Source organism: Catharus ustulatus, chromosome 3 (assembly GCF_009819885.2).
Source record: "Catharus ustulatus isolate bCatUst1 chromosome 3, bCatUst1.pri.v2, whole genome shotgun sequence".
In the NCBI taxonomy this organism is placed as follows: Eukaryota; Metazoa; Chordata; class Aves; order Passeriformes; family Turdidae; genus Catharus; species Catharus ustulatus.
Window position 1 is genome coordinate 118,257,429 of NC_046223.1, and position 15,087 is coordinate 118,272,515.

At 44.9% G+C, this 15,087-nt stretch overlaps 1 protein-coding gene across 5 annotated transcripts in view; it reads right to left on the reverse strand.

Annotated features, from left to right (window-relative positions):
* The window catches only part of EXTL3 (exostosin like glycosyltransferase 3), a 114,628-nt gene that overhangs the window by 40,178 nt on the left and 59,363 nt on the right, over window positions 1–15,087 (reverse strand). For 4 of the 5 annotated variants that reach the window (XM_033054669.1, XM_033054667.1, XM_033054670.1 and 1 more), the window contains exon 3: window positions 2,682–2,784. The exons of the other annotated variant lie outside the window; for it this stretch is intronic. The gene's annotated coding sequence lies outside the window, so the exon portion shown is untranslated. The remainder of the gene's footprint in view (window positions 1–2,681; window positions 2,785–15,087) is intronic. 5 annotated transcript variants of the gene reach the window in all.

Sequence of the window (15,087 nt, forward strand, 5' to 3'; positions counted from 1 at the left end):
GTACCCACACATGTCAAAGAATTATTGCAGTTTTTACACATTTTCTCCTGGAAATGGGGTAAAACACCAAGGTGCTCCCATGCACACTCTCCACAAGCCCAAAAACTTTGAAAGAAAGGATTTCTGGAAGAGTTCTGCTGAGAAGGGCTGGCAAAACACCATGTGAGATTTCCCTCACACTGTGAGGGCTACACTTTGTGCTGCCTGAAGGAAGGTGTAAAAAAGCTGATTCTCTCCCCAGCATGCCACACCAGGACTGAAGCTTTTTAAAAAACAGATACACCTCTCCAAGGTGTAAATTCAAATTTTAGGAGAGCACAGTTTTATCTGCAAGCCTCAGGTGTGCTGAAAACTCCAACCTGTCTGGCCAAGCTTTGCTCCAGGGATCAGCTGGATTCCCAAATCAACAGCAGAGCCAAGGTCACCTTGCTCAGAGGAGCTGGATTTTAAAAGGAGGGTCCCTACAGTTTATTTAAAGTCTTCCATCCATCACCTCTGCCCTTCCAAGCTCACAGCTGCAGCCACAACTGCATAAATCTGGACTAAGCAGGGCCCTGTGGAAGTGAAAGAGGATAGAAATAGTTCTTGCAGGTTTGTTTTGCTCTGTATCTGGACATAAATCATACACACACATATATATATCAGACATGTCTGCACCTCACTGAATCATGGAATGATTTGGGCTGGGAAGGACTTTAAAGATTGTCCCATTCCACCTCTGTCATGGCAGGGACACCTTCCACTATCCCAGGCTGCTCCAAACTCTCTTCACTCTGTCCTTGGACACTTCCAGGGATCCAGGGGCAGCCACAGCTTCTCTGGGAATTCTATTCCTTCACCACCACTCTTAGAGTAAAGAATTTCTTCCTAACATCTCATCTAACCCTGCAGATCAGCAGGGAGTTAGGGACAGGAGCTGCCATTTCTGTGGTAATGCAGTGGTTTAAACACTCCAAAAATGCTTTAATGTAGGATCACAGCTTGGATCCCAGCCAGGCACCAGCACTGCTTTTAAAGGAGTGTTTATCTCCATAAAACACTTCCTAAACAACTTGAAAATAAAGCCTTGCTAAAACAACCAGATTTTAACCTGGAATTCTGCATGTTGGCATTCTCTGCTGCTCCAGGTAAGTCTGATTCCCTTACACAGCATGGTGATTTTCTTTTTGAGAAGAAAAGGAATTTTTCTCTTTCAGTTTAACTTTGAGGCAAGATGGAAGACCACAGCCTGGCCTCAAAGATGTGAGATCTTTTGAACTCCAAGTCAGCAGGCTCTCACAGGAGCTGAGCTCGAGGGCTGCTCTGGAATAAATCAAAAAGGATTTACTCTTTCACTTGAACAAGGCAGGGAAAAAAAAAACTCCATAGATGCACAGATAGGGGATTGGGGGAGACAGCTAACAGGTTTTTTAAAAAATAATAAAAAAAAGGCAATTCAAGAATGCCATGATGGTTTGATAGTCACAGTCCCATAAGCTAAACCATCCTGCAGGGCTGGATTTCCTGCAGGAAATCACAGGCACAGTTGCTAAGCCTGCTGGAAGCAGTTCAGCCCAAGAATATCCAGAGCAGATGCTCCAAGCACAGCTCACAAGGACAAGGAGCTCCTGGAGAAATCCTCTGCCAGGGAGTCAGAACAGAAACTTGAACTGGGTATGTGTCAGAGATGCAGAGTTCATGGCCAAAAGGGACCTTGAGAGCACCTAGGGTGCTCTGTGCTGTACCACAGCCCCTCACACTTCATCCAAGCTTTCCTGAGAGCAGCACTCAGCTTTAGCAGCCACATTTTGACTTTTGTGTAACTCTGGTGGCTCCCAGTCACAATCCACGTGCTGCTTCCCCTCCAAAACCTCAGCCAGAGCAGCTTTGTGCAGGGTGCTGCTGTGTCCTTGTGTCCCTGTGCCAGGAAATGCTGTTCCCTGTGACTCCTGTGCCTCACTTTTGTCACCTGAGCCTGAGTTTGCCTGAAGGAGCTCAGCACAGGGCACAAAATCTCATCCTCTGGCTTCCTTACAGGAGTGAGAAGAAAACTGGGGAAGGAGAAATGTGCTGCTGGCAGCAATTCCAGCCTCTGCAGTGAGACTGGAAGGCTCCCAGGCAGCCACACACCCCCACAAGAGCTGTGATCAGCACCCATGCACTAATCCTCACACCTTCACCACAAAGAGTTTGGGGACAAGAATCTGCCCAGAGAATGATGCTAAAGAAGAAAAATGTTCAGAGCCCAGCTTCCCCCTGAGCTGTGTGCAGGGATTTGGATCCTGAGGCACCCAGACACTGAGCTCAGACCATCAGTGACATTCAACACTGCTTTTAAAATCAGAACTGAAAACTGCTGAAACCAGAATATTGTGAAATGTTGCTTCTTCGCCTGCACTTCTGCCAAATGAATTTGGCTAAACTTTCAGCAATTAATGGATGATTAAATGAAAGAGTTGATGGCCAAAAAATATGTAAGGGGTTGGATTAAAGCTCTGGAGGTGACACTGTGCTGGTCCTGCCCTATTTTTACAAGCTTTCCTCATCTCACCATTATTTCAGCTGGACTTTGGGGAGGAGGGGAGTGTTGTTAGAAGGGTGGGAGAGGTTTTGGTAAATTATGTTAAAATCCAGCAAGGGAAGAAGCAGCTTAAGCCCAGGCATGGGGCAGCCTGACACTGCAGTGCTGCTTTGAGCTTTACCTGCTGTCCCTCAGCTCCTGGGCTCAGACCTGTCCCACATCTCACATCGACTCCTTCACCACCTCTCTTCTTCCTCCCAGCGCTGATCTCAAGGGTTTCCCTCCTGTTTAAAACAGAAAAAAAAAACCAGATAAAACCACAGGGATCAGAAAGAAGTCATGCATGGCCTCCAGGCATGGTGTCTGGCACTGACATTCCTTCTGGAGCTCTCCAAACAGGGATTGACAACCTGGGGGAGTGGGAGGTGGGACAAGGGCATGGAGCAAGATCAGCTTTAAGGTCCCTTCCCTCCTAAACCATGCTGGGATTTATGGCAGGGTTTTGAGCCTGCAAGCTCCCACAAGTTTGATAATTTGGGTTGCAGAGGAGAAAGGGAGGCTGAAGGACAATAAAGGGGGAACCAGGTACAGGTGAGACCACCTGGAGAAGGGATATTGCAAATCTGAAAGGTCAGCAGCTCCCTGCTCCAGCAGTTCTGCTTCCAGGCATTCCCAGCTCCCTCAGCTCACCTCACACAAAATTCTTCCTGTACAACACCTGATAACTGACAGCTCTCAGGTTACATCCATGCAATCATTTCCCACAAAAATCCTAAATAAAATAATTTTCTCCACTGTTCCACAAGTGCTAAGGTCCAAGAGGATCACTGCAATCCACCCAGCCCGACCTGTTCTGTGCCACACCTCGAGTCCCACCCACCAAATCCAGCCTCAAACCCAGCAATTCCCACCAAGCTTTTCCCCTAGCTCAAATCCTCTCTGAGCCACACCTCTGCTGCAAACAGATTAAAAAAATTAAAAGAAAAATAAAATACCTTTTGTAAAGGAAAGCTCGAGGCTCCAGGATTATTCTGCAGGCAACATTTGACATTTCCCTTTGTTTTAAAACAAAAAGGAGCATCCACATCCTGCCTTCATCCTCTTACACAGCCTCTGGGACAGCACAGCATCTCAGGCTCCCTCTCACTAATGTGCTCCACACTCCAAACCTCTCCCAGCTCCCTGCAGGGAATCAGGGCTGGTGCTGCTTATAAAGGCTGATTCCATCCTTTCTACTTCAGCTGGCAAAACACTTCCTGAGTGCCCACATCTTTGGGATACAAAGGAAGGAACGTGGTGATGATGGGAGCTCCTCTCTCCTGCCAAGCTGCAGGTCCTGGCAGGGCTCCACGTGCACACAGCCACAAAATGTTTGTAGGAACAAGAACAGCCAGGACCTTTCTACCCCTCCTTCCTCCCCTGATTGCAAAGTTCTCCCCAGAGTGCTGCAGAAATCACGAGGGAGGATTTCACAGTGAAGAGCCCCAGCTGAGGGGGTTTCATTTCCATGTGAAACATCCACTTCAAACCTCACCCACGCTGCACGAGCCCAGCATCTGCACAGCCCTCCCAGGGCTGGAGATGTTTTATGGCAAGCTTGGAATGCTGACAGTTTACTAAATAAAAATCTGCTTTTTTTTTTTTTTTTTTAAATGTAAACTCTTCACAGAATAAATGCCACTTTATGATGAAAGTGAAGCCCCTTGTCTAATAAACACTCTATAATTAATATGATGTAAGAATTGCAGCATATATTAATATTTTATTCTGATCACTGTCATTAAAGCAATAACAGCACTCAGCACAGGTTCACCCCCTCAAAAAAAAAAAAAAAGGGTCATTTCTCCCTACTCTCCACCAGGGAAGAGGTGGCAAGTCCCTGTTGTAACTTCATTTTATATTTTATTAGTTTTCACAAGCCAGCTATGCTAAAAGGTTGTGCCAGTAATTTAAACTGCAGCTGTCAGCAGAAGTGAAGGACATTGTGGGATACATTTTATTCCAGCTCTTTTATTGCCTGGCTCCTCGGAGCGATTCAAGCAGCTTAAGGATTTTAGAGGCACTGTCACAACTTTCTGGCCCTTTGCAAGCTGCTGTTTGAACAAAAAAAACCCCAAAAACTCCAACTTTCAAATTGCAGAAGCTGTTCAAGACTCAGCAACTCCTGAATGCCACCAAATCCATAAACCAGGAGGAAATGCTGATTTCTGCAGCACTGCCAGAGCACACAACACACACAAGCACGTCGTGACTGTCCCCACCATCAGGAGCCAGCAGTGCTCTGTCACAGCAGCTGGGACACTGCAAGGCAGGTGACAAGTTGGGGACAGGAGCACAATGAGGCTGGCACAGACCCAGCTCAGGAAAACCTCCAGGAGAAATTGTTTTGAAGATTCCTGAGACAGCAGGCACCTGTCCCAGCAGCACCTCAGGGTTCTGCTGGACTCTTCCATACAAATGATCAAAACCCAAATGAATTCCTTGAACTCAGCACCCCAGGCTGGTGGGAGATTTTGGTTTTCATCCTCACCCAGCTGCCCTGGACACTGCAAGGCTGACAGTCCTGGAAGGGCTCCCAGGGTCACCTGCACTGATCCTGACTCAGCATGGAGGGGACACTGCTGGAACATGGGCAGAGAAATGTCATCCTCATCCTCATCCTCACCCCATCCAGCCTGGCCTTGGATCCACAGCTTCTCTGGGTTCCCTGTGCCAGGGGCTCCCCACTCTCCCAGCCAAGAATTTCTTCCCAAAATCCCATCCAGCCCTGCCCTCTGGCAGCAGACTACCACATGATGTCGTCAGTAATTTCACGATTATAAGATGCACGTTACAATCCAGAGTGTGATAAAAGGTGTCTGTTCTATCACCATCTGTTGAGGGTGGGGCAGTGATCCTGATCTCCCTGGGAGATATTCTGCTAATGGGCCATCCATTGAAACCAGGCAGGGCATTGTTCTTTATCTTTTCACAACCCATCCTTCCTCCAGCCAGTCATTTTCTGCTCATGGTCATTGAGTCCCACTGTGGCACTGATAAAATTACTGCATCCCATTGGGAGTTGCTCCAGCCAGGGGGAAGAGCCCAACATTTCTTACCAAGATAAAAACAGAGGGTTTGGGACACTAAGGGAGCCCCTTTCTCCACTGGGTTTGGAGTTTGTTTCTTTGTAGTGCTGTATTTCTATTTTAATTTCCCTAGTAAAGAACTGTTATTCCTAATTCCCATATCTTTGCCTGAAAGCCCCTTGATTTCAAAATGATAATAATTTGGAGGGAGGGGGTTTCCATTCTCCATTTCAAAGAGAAGCTCCTGCCTTTCTCAGCAGACACCTGTCCTCCAAACTAAAACAGCAACTTTTCATTCTTTGTCCATATATCAGCCACACCTGATTATAAGTCGCACTTTGGGTTCAGACTAAAATTTAATAAAAATGGTGCAGCTTATAATGGTGACATTACTGTACTGGTGCATGGATCTGTCCCCCTTCAGCACTGTGACAGGTCCACAGCTCCCACAGCTCAAAATCTGTCAGGACAAGCAAAACTTACTTTGCAAAGAAAGATTTTAAAGTTCTTAAATCTGGACTTTGGGATTTTTTAAAGTTTGGGACATGTTTTAATGCATTAAAAAAAAGTTTTTCAGGTCACCTTTGATGCAGAGTTGTCTGGAAGGGAGAGGCTGTCTAAGGGAATATCTGTTCCCTGGGCATGGACTCAGAGCCTTGTGAACCCCCTGTGGCACCTGAATATTCCATGTTTGTACTCCAAGCCCACGGACACCCCTTTGATGTGGTGAGCTGCAGCTCCCAAAGGTCTCTGGAGATCACTGAAATCTGTGTGATGTGCATGAGGAGCCTTCCATCCTTTGAAACACAACTTGGCTGTTGTTATTTTTTTAAAGAACATTTAAATTGGTTTTTTTTTCCCATGCCTGATGCAGAGAGCAGCTGTGGAGAGATGCAGGAAGGTTCCTCTGCTCCTTGGGGAATCCAGCCCTGCTCTTCCACACATGGTCTCCTCCTGCTTGCTGCTCCAACATAAACAAATAAGACCTACATCCTCCTGGAAATTAAACCCAGCCTCTCAGATATGTACACAGATCTCAGGAAATAGGGATGGGGAATTTGCAGCCCCAGGTGGCCCAGAGCAATCCCTGTTTGTGGGGGCTGGGAAAGGCCAGAGTGGAACACACAGCACTAAATGGCATCTTGGGATATTTAAAGCTCTCAGTGTTCTTTTCTGACCTCATCTCTTTCACCAGCCAGAAAAATTTGTCCATTTTCCTCTGCTTGTGCTCACCAAAAAGCTTTTTCCTTTACTCCTGGTCACAAAAACATCCCAACCTGCTTTCAGCTCACTCTTCCCTGACAATTATCTCCACTTGCTTCCCCATTTTCTCTTCTTTCAAGGCTCTTATCCAGGCTGGTTTTTTTCTTTCCCTCACCTGCCTGCACCATCATTATCTTTCCCACTGTCAGAGTGCCACTGCCAATCTAAAAAATTTGGTTTCAGTACAGTTATTTAAGCTCATTCTCCTGCACTAAGATAGACAAATGTGGCAACCTAACACTGAAATTATTCAGGAAATCATTCCTGGGATGCTCCAACCTGAAAAACACAATCCCAGATCCAAAGGTCTGGAAAGCATTCCTGGCACTCCATTCCAAGTGCCATTAAGGAGAAGCCAAAGTCCAGCAGACATTTGGACAACACAAAACATTAAATTGAGCTCTGATATTTAAGAGCAGAAAGTTTCCCAGGCTAATTCAGGCAACTGGCAAAAAAAAAAAAAATCGGGATCCATTAACTGCATTTGCTCCTGAATTGTTTATGCACAGAAGTTACCCAGCATATTAATCCATTAATCCTCTAGAAATGAACATTTAAAGCAGAGCTGGAAATGAAGGAGTGCTTGGGAATCCTCTTATTATGAGTGGGATAACACAGGAGGGGTCTATGGGGAGAGAAATCCCCACAAGAAAACTCCACTTCAGCAAACAAAATCCCACAAACAGGGAAATTAAAACCTGTTGTTGCAAGCAGATAAAGTCAATGATTTTATGATGCCCCTGTGAGAAAGGAATTTTAACAGGCTGGTGAAGGATAAACTGTTAGCTTCTTCCATAAACCTGAACAAAACCAATTGATTTCCCAGAAATAAATTGGGAAATTATCCCCTCTGGCCCCAAGAGTCAAATCCAAACCTGCCACCAAAATTTCTCCTGCCTTTTCTTTATCCTGCACCTTCACAGACTTTGCTGGGCTGGGTTCAGACTCCAAATCCAAATTCAGGCAGGTTGGAGATACCCTAAAAGCTGCTGAGTGACTGAAGGGAAAGGGATTTAAGGTGATAATTTACCTTCCAGCACACAGGGCAGGGTGTAACTCACACTGGAAATGCTCCACTGGCAGCTCTGGGTGTTCCCAATCAACCACCCCAGATCACACAATTCCCTTTTCATGCCCTCTTGCAGGACACACAACTCTAGATCTTGACCTCTGGATGGCCAAGTGCCCACTGAAATCCCAAAGATTCCTTTAAAAAGCCCTAAATTCCCTCAGCAAGCTCAATGCTGCAAATTGAGAGAGGGATTTGCATAGGAAAAGGAGGAATGCACAGGGATTTCCAACTTAAAAATGAAGGTGGATAAGGAAAACAGGACATTTCCTGTGGAACTGTTACTCCTAACATTTATAACAAAGAGTAACAAGACCAAAGACAATTTAAATGGGGTATTAGGAATAATTTCTTCCCCAAAAGAATTGTCCAGCCCTGGCACAGCTGCTCAGGGCAGTGGTGGCTTTGGCAGTGCTGGAATGGTTGAACTCAATAATCTCAATTAAATCTATTTGATTCCATGATCAGGAGTTACTTTGAGAGCAAAGAAGGATATTTTCCTCTCCCTTATCAAACTCAGAAAAACTTTATTAAAACTTTGCACTCACTTCAGAGGCTCAAAACATTCAGGGATAAAAACTGGACTTTCAAATGAAGGTTCTTCATGTTCCTCTTCACCTGAACCAAGAGCTGGGGATATCACAAATCCTTTTCACCTTAAAGCAGCTGAGTAGCACAGAGAATTAGCATGGAAGTGAGGGATGCTCAGCAAGGATAAATGAACTGCTGCAGAGAATAACTCATCAGAATCTGTCTTGGCACCATTCTTCCTTCTCCAGCAGGAAGAACACACACAAGTGGCAACAATCCCCTTCCAGAAAATTGTCCTCAGCTCCCAGCCCACTGCCAAAATTCAAAAGGAACTGGTCCAGGCAACAACTTCCAGGATTTTATATTGCAAAGCCACCCTCTGTTCCATGAGGGCATTTTGCTTTCACAGCAGAAAAAAAGATGTCTTGAGATTTTCTGTCTTCAGGAAAGGCAATGGAAACTTTATTTGCTCACTGGTGCCACCCTCTCTGAATGTCAGCATTCCCAAGCAAAGAAAAAGCAAGTTCAAGCTCCAAAGATAAATTCAGAGGCACCAAATCCATCCCTTCCTGGGAGTTTAATCCCAGCCCATGTCTACCTTTCAATCTTACCTTCCCAACAGCTTCTCCCACCCTCTCCAAAGGGAAGGGATTCCAGTTCTGACCCATAAACACAGTGGGAGAGTTAAAAAGTTCAACTCTAGCTATTTCCACCCTGATCCAAAAGCTGCCCTGCAGCTCCTTCTGCAGGATCTCCAGCTTTTCCCACATCTATTTTAACACAGGGATATCTAAATAAGCTACTTGAACACTATTTTCAGAAATTCAGTTTTTGGAGTGAAAACATTCTTTGTTCCCATTTCCCACATGTCCATAGATGGCATTAAACATTTCTTACTGTGGGAATTGAAGCAGATTTGGCTGCTCAGTCCAACCACAGGTACCTGTGCACAGTTCCTGCTGCTGGAGGGCTGAGCCCTCTGCAAAGGGCACTGCTCACTCCATCCTCCAGTTTAAAAATCACCTGGATTGCTCCAAGCCATTTATCATCCATTGGAACAATTTATTACTCCACTGCTGCTGTGAACTCCACAGATTTTTTTGTTTTCTGTACTTGATGAAAATCACAAGGGCCAGGATGCAGCTACTCCTGAGAACTGCCATGATCACATTTACAGCTTTATCACAGCCCTTCCATGACTTTTATTTCCTATCCTGATGAAAAAAGAGCAGAGACAGGGGCTCATGTGACAGCTCTGATGCTGCCTGGTCACACAAAGATGGATTTGCTCAGAGCAGCTCGTGGAGGAACCCACTCCTCCCTATTTTACACTCAATTTCTTTTCACTACGCACAAGAGAAAATTGATTCAGCACAAGAAGCAGTCTTGAAAAAATGAATTGGCTTATCTGCTCTCTATCAACCAAAAATAACCTAAAAACCTGGTAAATCTGAGTGTTCTTACAACTTCTACAACTGTGTTTTCTGACACCTCTTTTAATAATTCTGAAGCTGTTTCAACCCAAATTAGGCCCAGGATGAAGCTCTGAAGGCACCAACATTGTCCTTCCCCAGAGGATGGGCAAGATTCTGCTCATGAGGGAATTCCTCAGATTTTAATAAACCCCAGAATGGTTTGGGTTGAAAGGGACCCAAAAGCTCATCCAGTTCCATCCCCTGCCACAGGCTGAGACATTTTCCATTATCCCAGGTTGTCCCAGCCTGGCTTTAAACACTTTTACATTTATATACAGGTAGATTTTATCATTTTTTACCACCACACACCTATAGACACAGATATATTTTCACACACAGAGAGAGCAACTCCCACTGAATTCTGTCATCCCTGCAAAACTAAATCCAGAGTTTACAAAACCAGTGCTCTGGGAAGAGTATTTCTGCAGATATTATTGCCACCAGCTTCCCCAAAATGAGTCCATGGGAACAGTGAGGACAGGATCCAACCTGAGGGTTGGATCTCCCTCTTAATTTCCTTCCCTTATTCCCTCAGAGTTTCCAAAGTGGCCCAGCTTTGGTGGATTTTTATGGGAACTGCAAAGGAGGTATTTGCCAAGCATCCAATCACTGCTCCCAAGTGCAGAGACACCATGACTTGAATTGGTCACCCTGCCTTTATTTGGATTTCTTTCTAATTTTAAGGAAATTTATTTTCTCAGTCTCATCCTCCAGAGCAGCTGAACAGTTTTCTTTACAGTCTAACCAAAAAGCAATGAGTTGGAATGTTCAGCCTGAAGTTTGGCAGAGTATGAACAACTGAAAATAGGATTTTCAAACACAGAAAAAGCTTAGGAATGCCCCCATTCCCCTGTCCCAGATTAAGAACATCCATCAATCCCCTCTCAGGGCTCTTCACCCACCTTTCTCTGCTGCTTTGCTTTGCTGCAATACCCAATTTTGACTGCCTGGTCCTTTGGAAAAGACCTCAACAGTTTATTTGTCCATAAAATACACATCATTTTGCACCCAAACCCATCCATTTTAGCCATGAAGGTGTTGCTTTCACACAGCCCACCACAACAAGTTTTTAAAAATTCCCTTTAGATGCTCATGCACAGGCCACCAGCAGCATTTCTGAGCAGACAGAACATGAATATGTGTTGTGATACATGATTCACATTTCCATAATCAGGATTTCACGTTGCTCAAAAGCAATTTGATGTTTGGGTTGGGTTTTTTTTTTTAGTCTCAAGCAAACCCAGAAGCTGGGGATGAAGGAGAGGAAGGGCAGGTCAAACATAACCAGACACTGTTTTTACATCATCCCTGCCCAATTCTATTTCTCCACAGCCAAGCAACACAAAAATTCCCTCTCACAAAAATCAAATGGTACCATAAGGAAAGCCACCATGAATAACAAGGAATCAGAAGGGGAAGGGATGGGGCAGGATGCTGATAGGATCTGATGCTCTCAGCTCATTATTTGAGGCAGCCTGGGCTCCCCATGAGGTCCCACAGAGCATTAATGATTTAATCAAGGCACCTCCCAGGGGCTGAGGGAGATGCTTATGAATAACAGCATCAAATCAAAGCCTGGGAAATCAGTGGCACCCTATGGAAAACTGATGGGATCAGCTGGTAAATCTTTAAGCCTTTAAGTGGTGCTTCTTACCAAAAAATTGCCCTGACTAGAGCTGGAGGCACAAGGAATGCTAAAAAGCCAGAAGTGGGGAGCTGGCTTCCAGAAGTCTGCAGAAAAGTGATCCAAAGAGATCAAAGATGAACTTATGGACAGTGCCACAAAAAACAGGACACAGGGAATGGCTCCCCACTGCCAGAGGGCAGGGATGGATCCTGATCTCCGTGGGAGATATTCTGCTAATGGGCATCCACTGAAACCAGGCAGGGCATTGTTCTTTATCTTTTCACAACCCATCCTTCCTCCAGCCAGTCATTTTCTGCTCATGGCCATTGAGTCCCACTGTGGCACTGATAAAATTACTGCATCCCATTGGGAGTTGCTCCAGCCAGGGGGAAGAGCCCAACATTTCTTACCAAGATAAAAACAGAGGTTTTGGGACACTAAGGGAGCCCCTTTCTCCACTGGGTTTGGAGTTTGTTCTTTGTAGTGCTGTATTTCTATTTTAATTTCCCTAGTAAAGAACTGTTATTCCTAATTCCCATATCTTTGCCTGAGAGCCCCTTGATTTCAAAATTATAATAATTTGGAGGGAGGGGGTTTCCATTCTCCATTTCAAAGAGAAGCTCCTGCCTTTCTCAGCAGACACCTGTCCTCCAAACTAAAACAGCAACTTTTCCTTCTTTGTCCACCTGATTATAAGCCACACTTTGGGTTCAGACCAAAATTTCAGTCAAAATGGTGCGGTTTATACTCGTGAAATTACTGTAATTTCATTTTCAAGCTGAACTGGACAGCAACTTTACAGTCACCAAGCTCCTCAGTGCTGCAAGATCTGCAGTGACTTCAAATTCTTGACTATTAACATATTCTCCATATTAATCTTCCCCAAATGATCCATACTGGGAATTTATGCATGACTCAGTATTAAAATCCACTGTAACTGTGTCTCTGAGCATGTCATGGAGTTTAAATAGAGGCGAGCAGAGGGCATTAAGAGGCTGCTGAGAATCATTTTCTAGCACATTGGAAAGGACAAACTGTTTTTATGAGTGTGTGTTTTACAGTCTGTTTTTTCAAATTAAATCTGAAATAGTTCCCAGATGGAAGCTGTATCACTCCAACTTCAATCTAAGGAATATTTTATTTTAAAAAATAAAAAAAAAAAATTTAGAAGAGGCAAAACTTCAGAAAATCTGACTCCACTGAAAGGCCAACAGTGTCAGAGAGGACTCAGACACTGTGAAAAAAACCTTGAGACTTTTTGCTGAGCAAAGATTCAAAGAATAAGGAAACAGTCCTAAAAGAGTAGCATCAAGGTTTGTCCTTAATTCTACAATGAGTGCATCAGACTGTGGCAAATTTCTTTACAAAGCTCCAGGCACCCACGAGGCAGCTGGAGAGAAAAAAGGATTCCCTTGCCCACTGTGTTCTCATCCACTGCCTCCAAGCAGCTCTCTTTCTGCAAATCAATATTTCCCATTATTTTTAAATATCTCATATAGCTGTAATGTGGCTCTAACACTCTTCCCAACTCCAAAGCTGGAACTCAGCTTTTGATGAGCATCAGGAATGATGGCAGAGCTCCCCTCTGATTCCAGTGCTGGACAAGATGATGCAGTTCTCTCTGGTTTTGCCAAGCAAATTAATATTAGGAAAAGCAGAGAGCAGGAGATGAAACCAGGCTGCTTGGAGTTGTAGATGAGGGTGAAAGTGCAATCAGCACTTGGCTTCATTTACACCTCCCACATATTTGTAATTTGGTTTGGACAAAGGTAGGAGGGGTTTGATTACAGGACCTCAGGGATGCAAAAAGCAACTTCCAGCCTGGCTGCCACAGGACAGGAAGGAACAGGAGGGGAATCCTTACAAACACCTGTGCTTAGAAAGAAATGCTTAATAGGAACTAAAAGCAGGTTCACATTTCCTTTACTCTCATTTCCTCTCTGTGCTAATGCTGTCCTTACTCCAGCTTCTGGCTCCTACGCCAACCTTCTTAAACTCCTCATCCATTATAGAATCATGGAATATCCAGAGCTGGACTCACCAGGATCTCAATCCAACCCCAGCCCTGCACAGACACCCCAACAATCCCACCCTGTGCATCCCTGAGAGCATTGTCCAAATGTTCCTGGTTCTTCTGGACCATGCCCATTCCCTGGGGAGCTGTTCCAGTGCCCCACCACCCTTTGGGGGTGAATCTTTTGTGACATCCAACCTAAACCTTCCTGAGACAGCTCCAGCCATTCCCTGTGTCCTGTCTCTGCTCACAGAGAGATCAGAGCTGCCCCACTGTTGGAGGAATTATTCAGCCACCTCCTCTTCTTTTTGACATCCTCCCTTCCACACCAAATCCCAACCTACATTACAAAATTTTGCTGAGCACAGAGATCCCATTAGAGCAAATTGCCACAAATGTTGCTCTGCTTTGCAGCTTAGAGAGGATGGAGTTATGCCCCAGCTCACTCCTGTCAGCACCATCAGGAGAGCTCCACTCTGCCTCATGAGGGACAAAAACCATTCTGGACAAACTGGAGAGCTGGAAGGGAAGAGTTCTGATTGAAAAACAATCTCATAACTGGGTAGAAATAGTGCTGTCAGCAGCAGCCAGACACACCATGCCAGAAAGAGTTATCTCTTCTCCAAACAATTTCAGGCAGTGCAGTCAGGAGAGGCAACACCAACTTATTCCACACTTGCTCCCTCCCAAAATCAATTTTCCAGCCACACATCCATAGTTCAGCTGCCAAGTGGCCGTGTCTGTGCTGTATTCACAGCTGTGAGCCCCTCAGTCAGAGCAGGGAGCTGGGATTAAACACAGACATCTCTGAGCAGGGATCTTTCCCCTCTCCATGTCACCAGTGCCACTCTTTGCTGTCAGGATCACTGAACAGCCTCTTGAAAAGCCCAAGCTCACGTGAGGTTCAGCACAAAGCGCAGGTTTCCAAATTAATTCTGCTCCCTGAAAACCCTAGGACACAACAAGAGCAGAATAATAATACCAATTACTGATATTTGATGCAGTCATTTCAGAGCCAATTAACATAATGAACCTCAGTCTCTTTCAGATAAGCAATCTCAGAGCACTCCAGTTAAAGGTGAGGGGCTGAAGCACAGAATAAGAATGTTAAACACTGATTGTGGAAATGGAATTGAGAAAGATTTCCACACAAAAAAAATCCAAAAATCCACCTCTCAGCCTCCACACACACACACCAAGGAGGACCTGTAGTATTTTTTATCTTTATTTTGATGGCACACTGAGGGATTGAAGCTGACAAAACAGATTCAGTATTTCTTTCTCTTCTTAGAAATGAACTGAAAGTGTGGGTATGGTGAGGGCAAAGGGCAGGAGAAAGAAAAATAATGGAATCAGGGTGTATGGCCTCTGCCTACAAACTGAACATGTGTCCTCATCCCCCATTCCTCATCCAGGACACTTCCCTCCTTTGCTTCCACCACAAATTCCATTTCTCAGCTCCTACACATTTGTCCTTCTCTGTTTCACCACAGAAGTGCTCCAGGATGCTCCAGTAAATTCATTAGGATTTCTTCCTAAA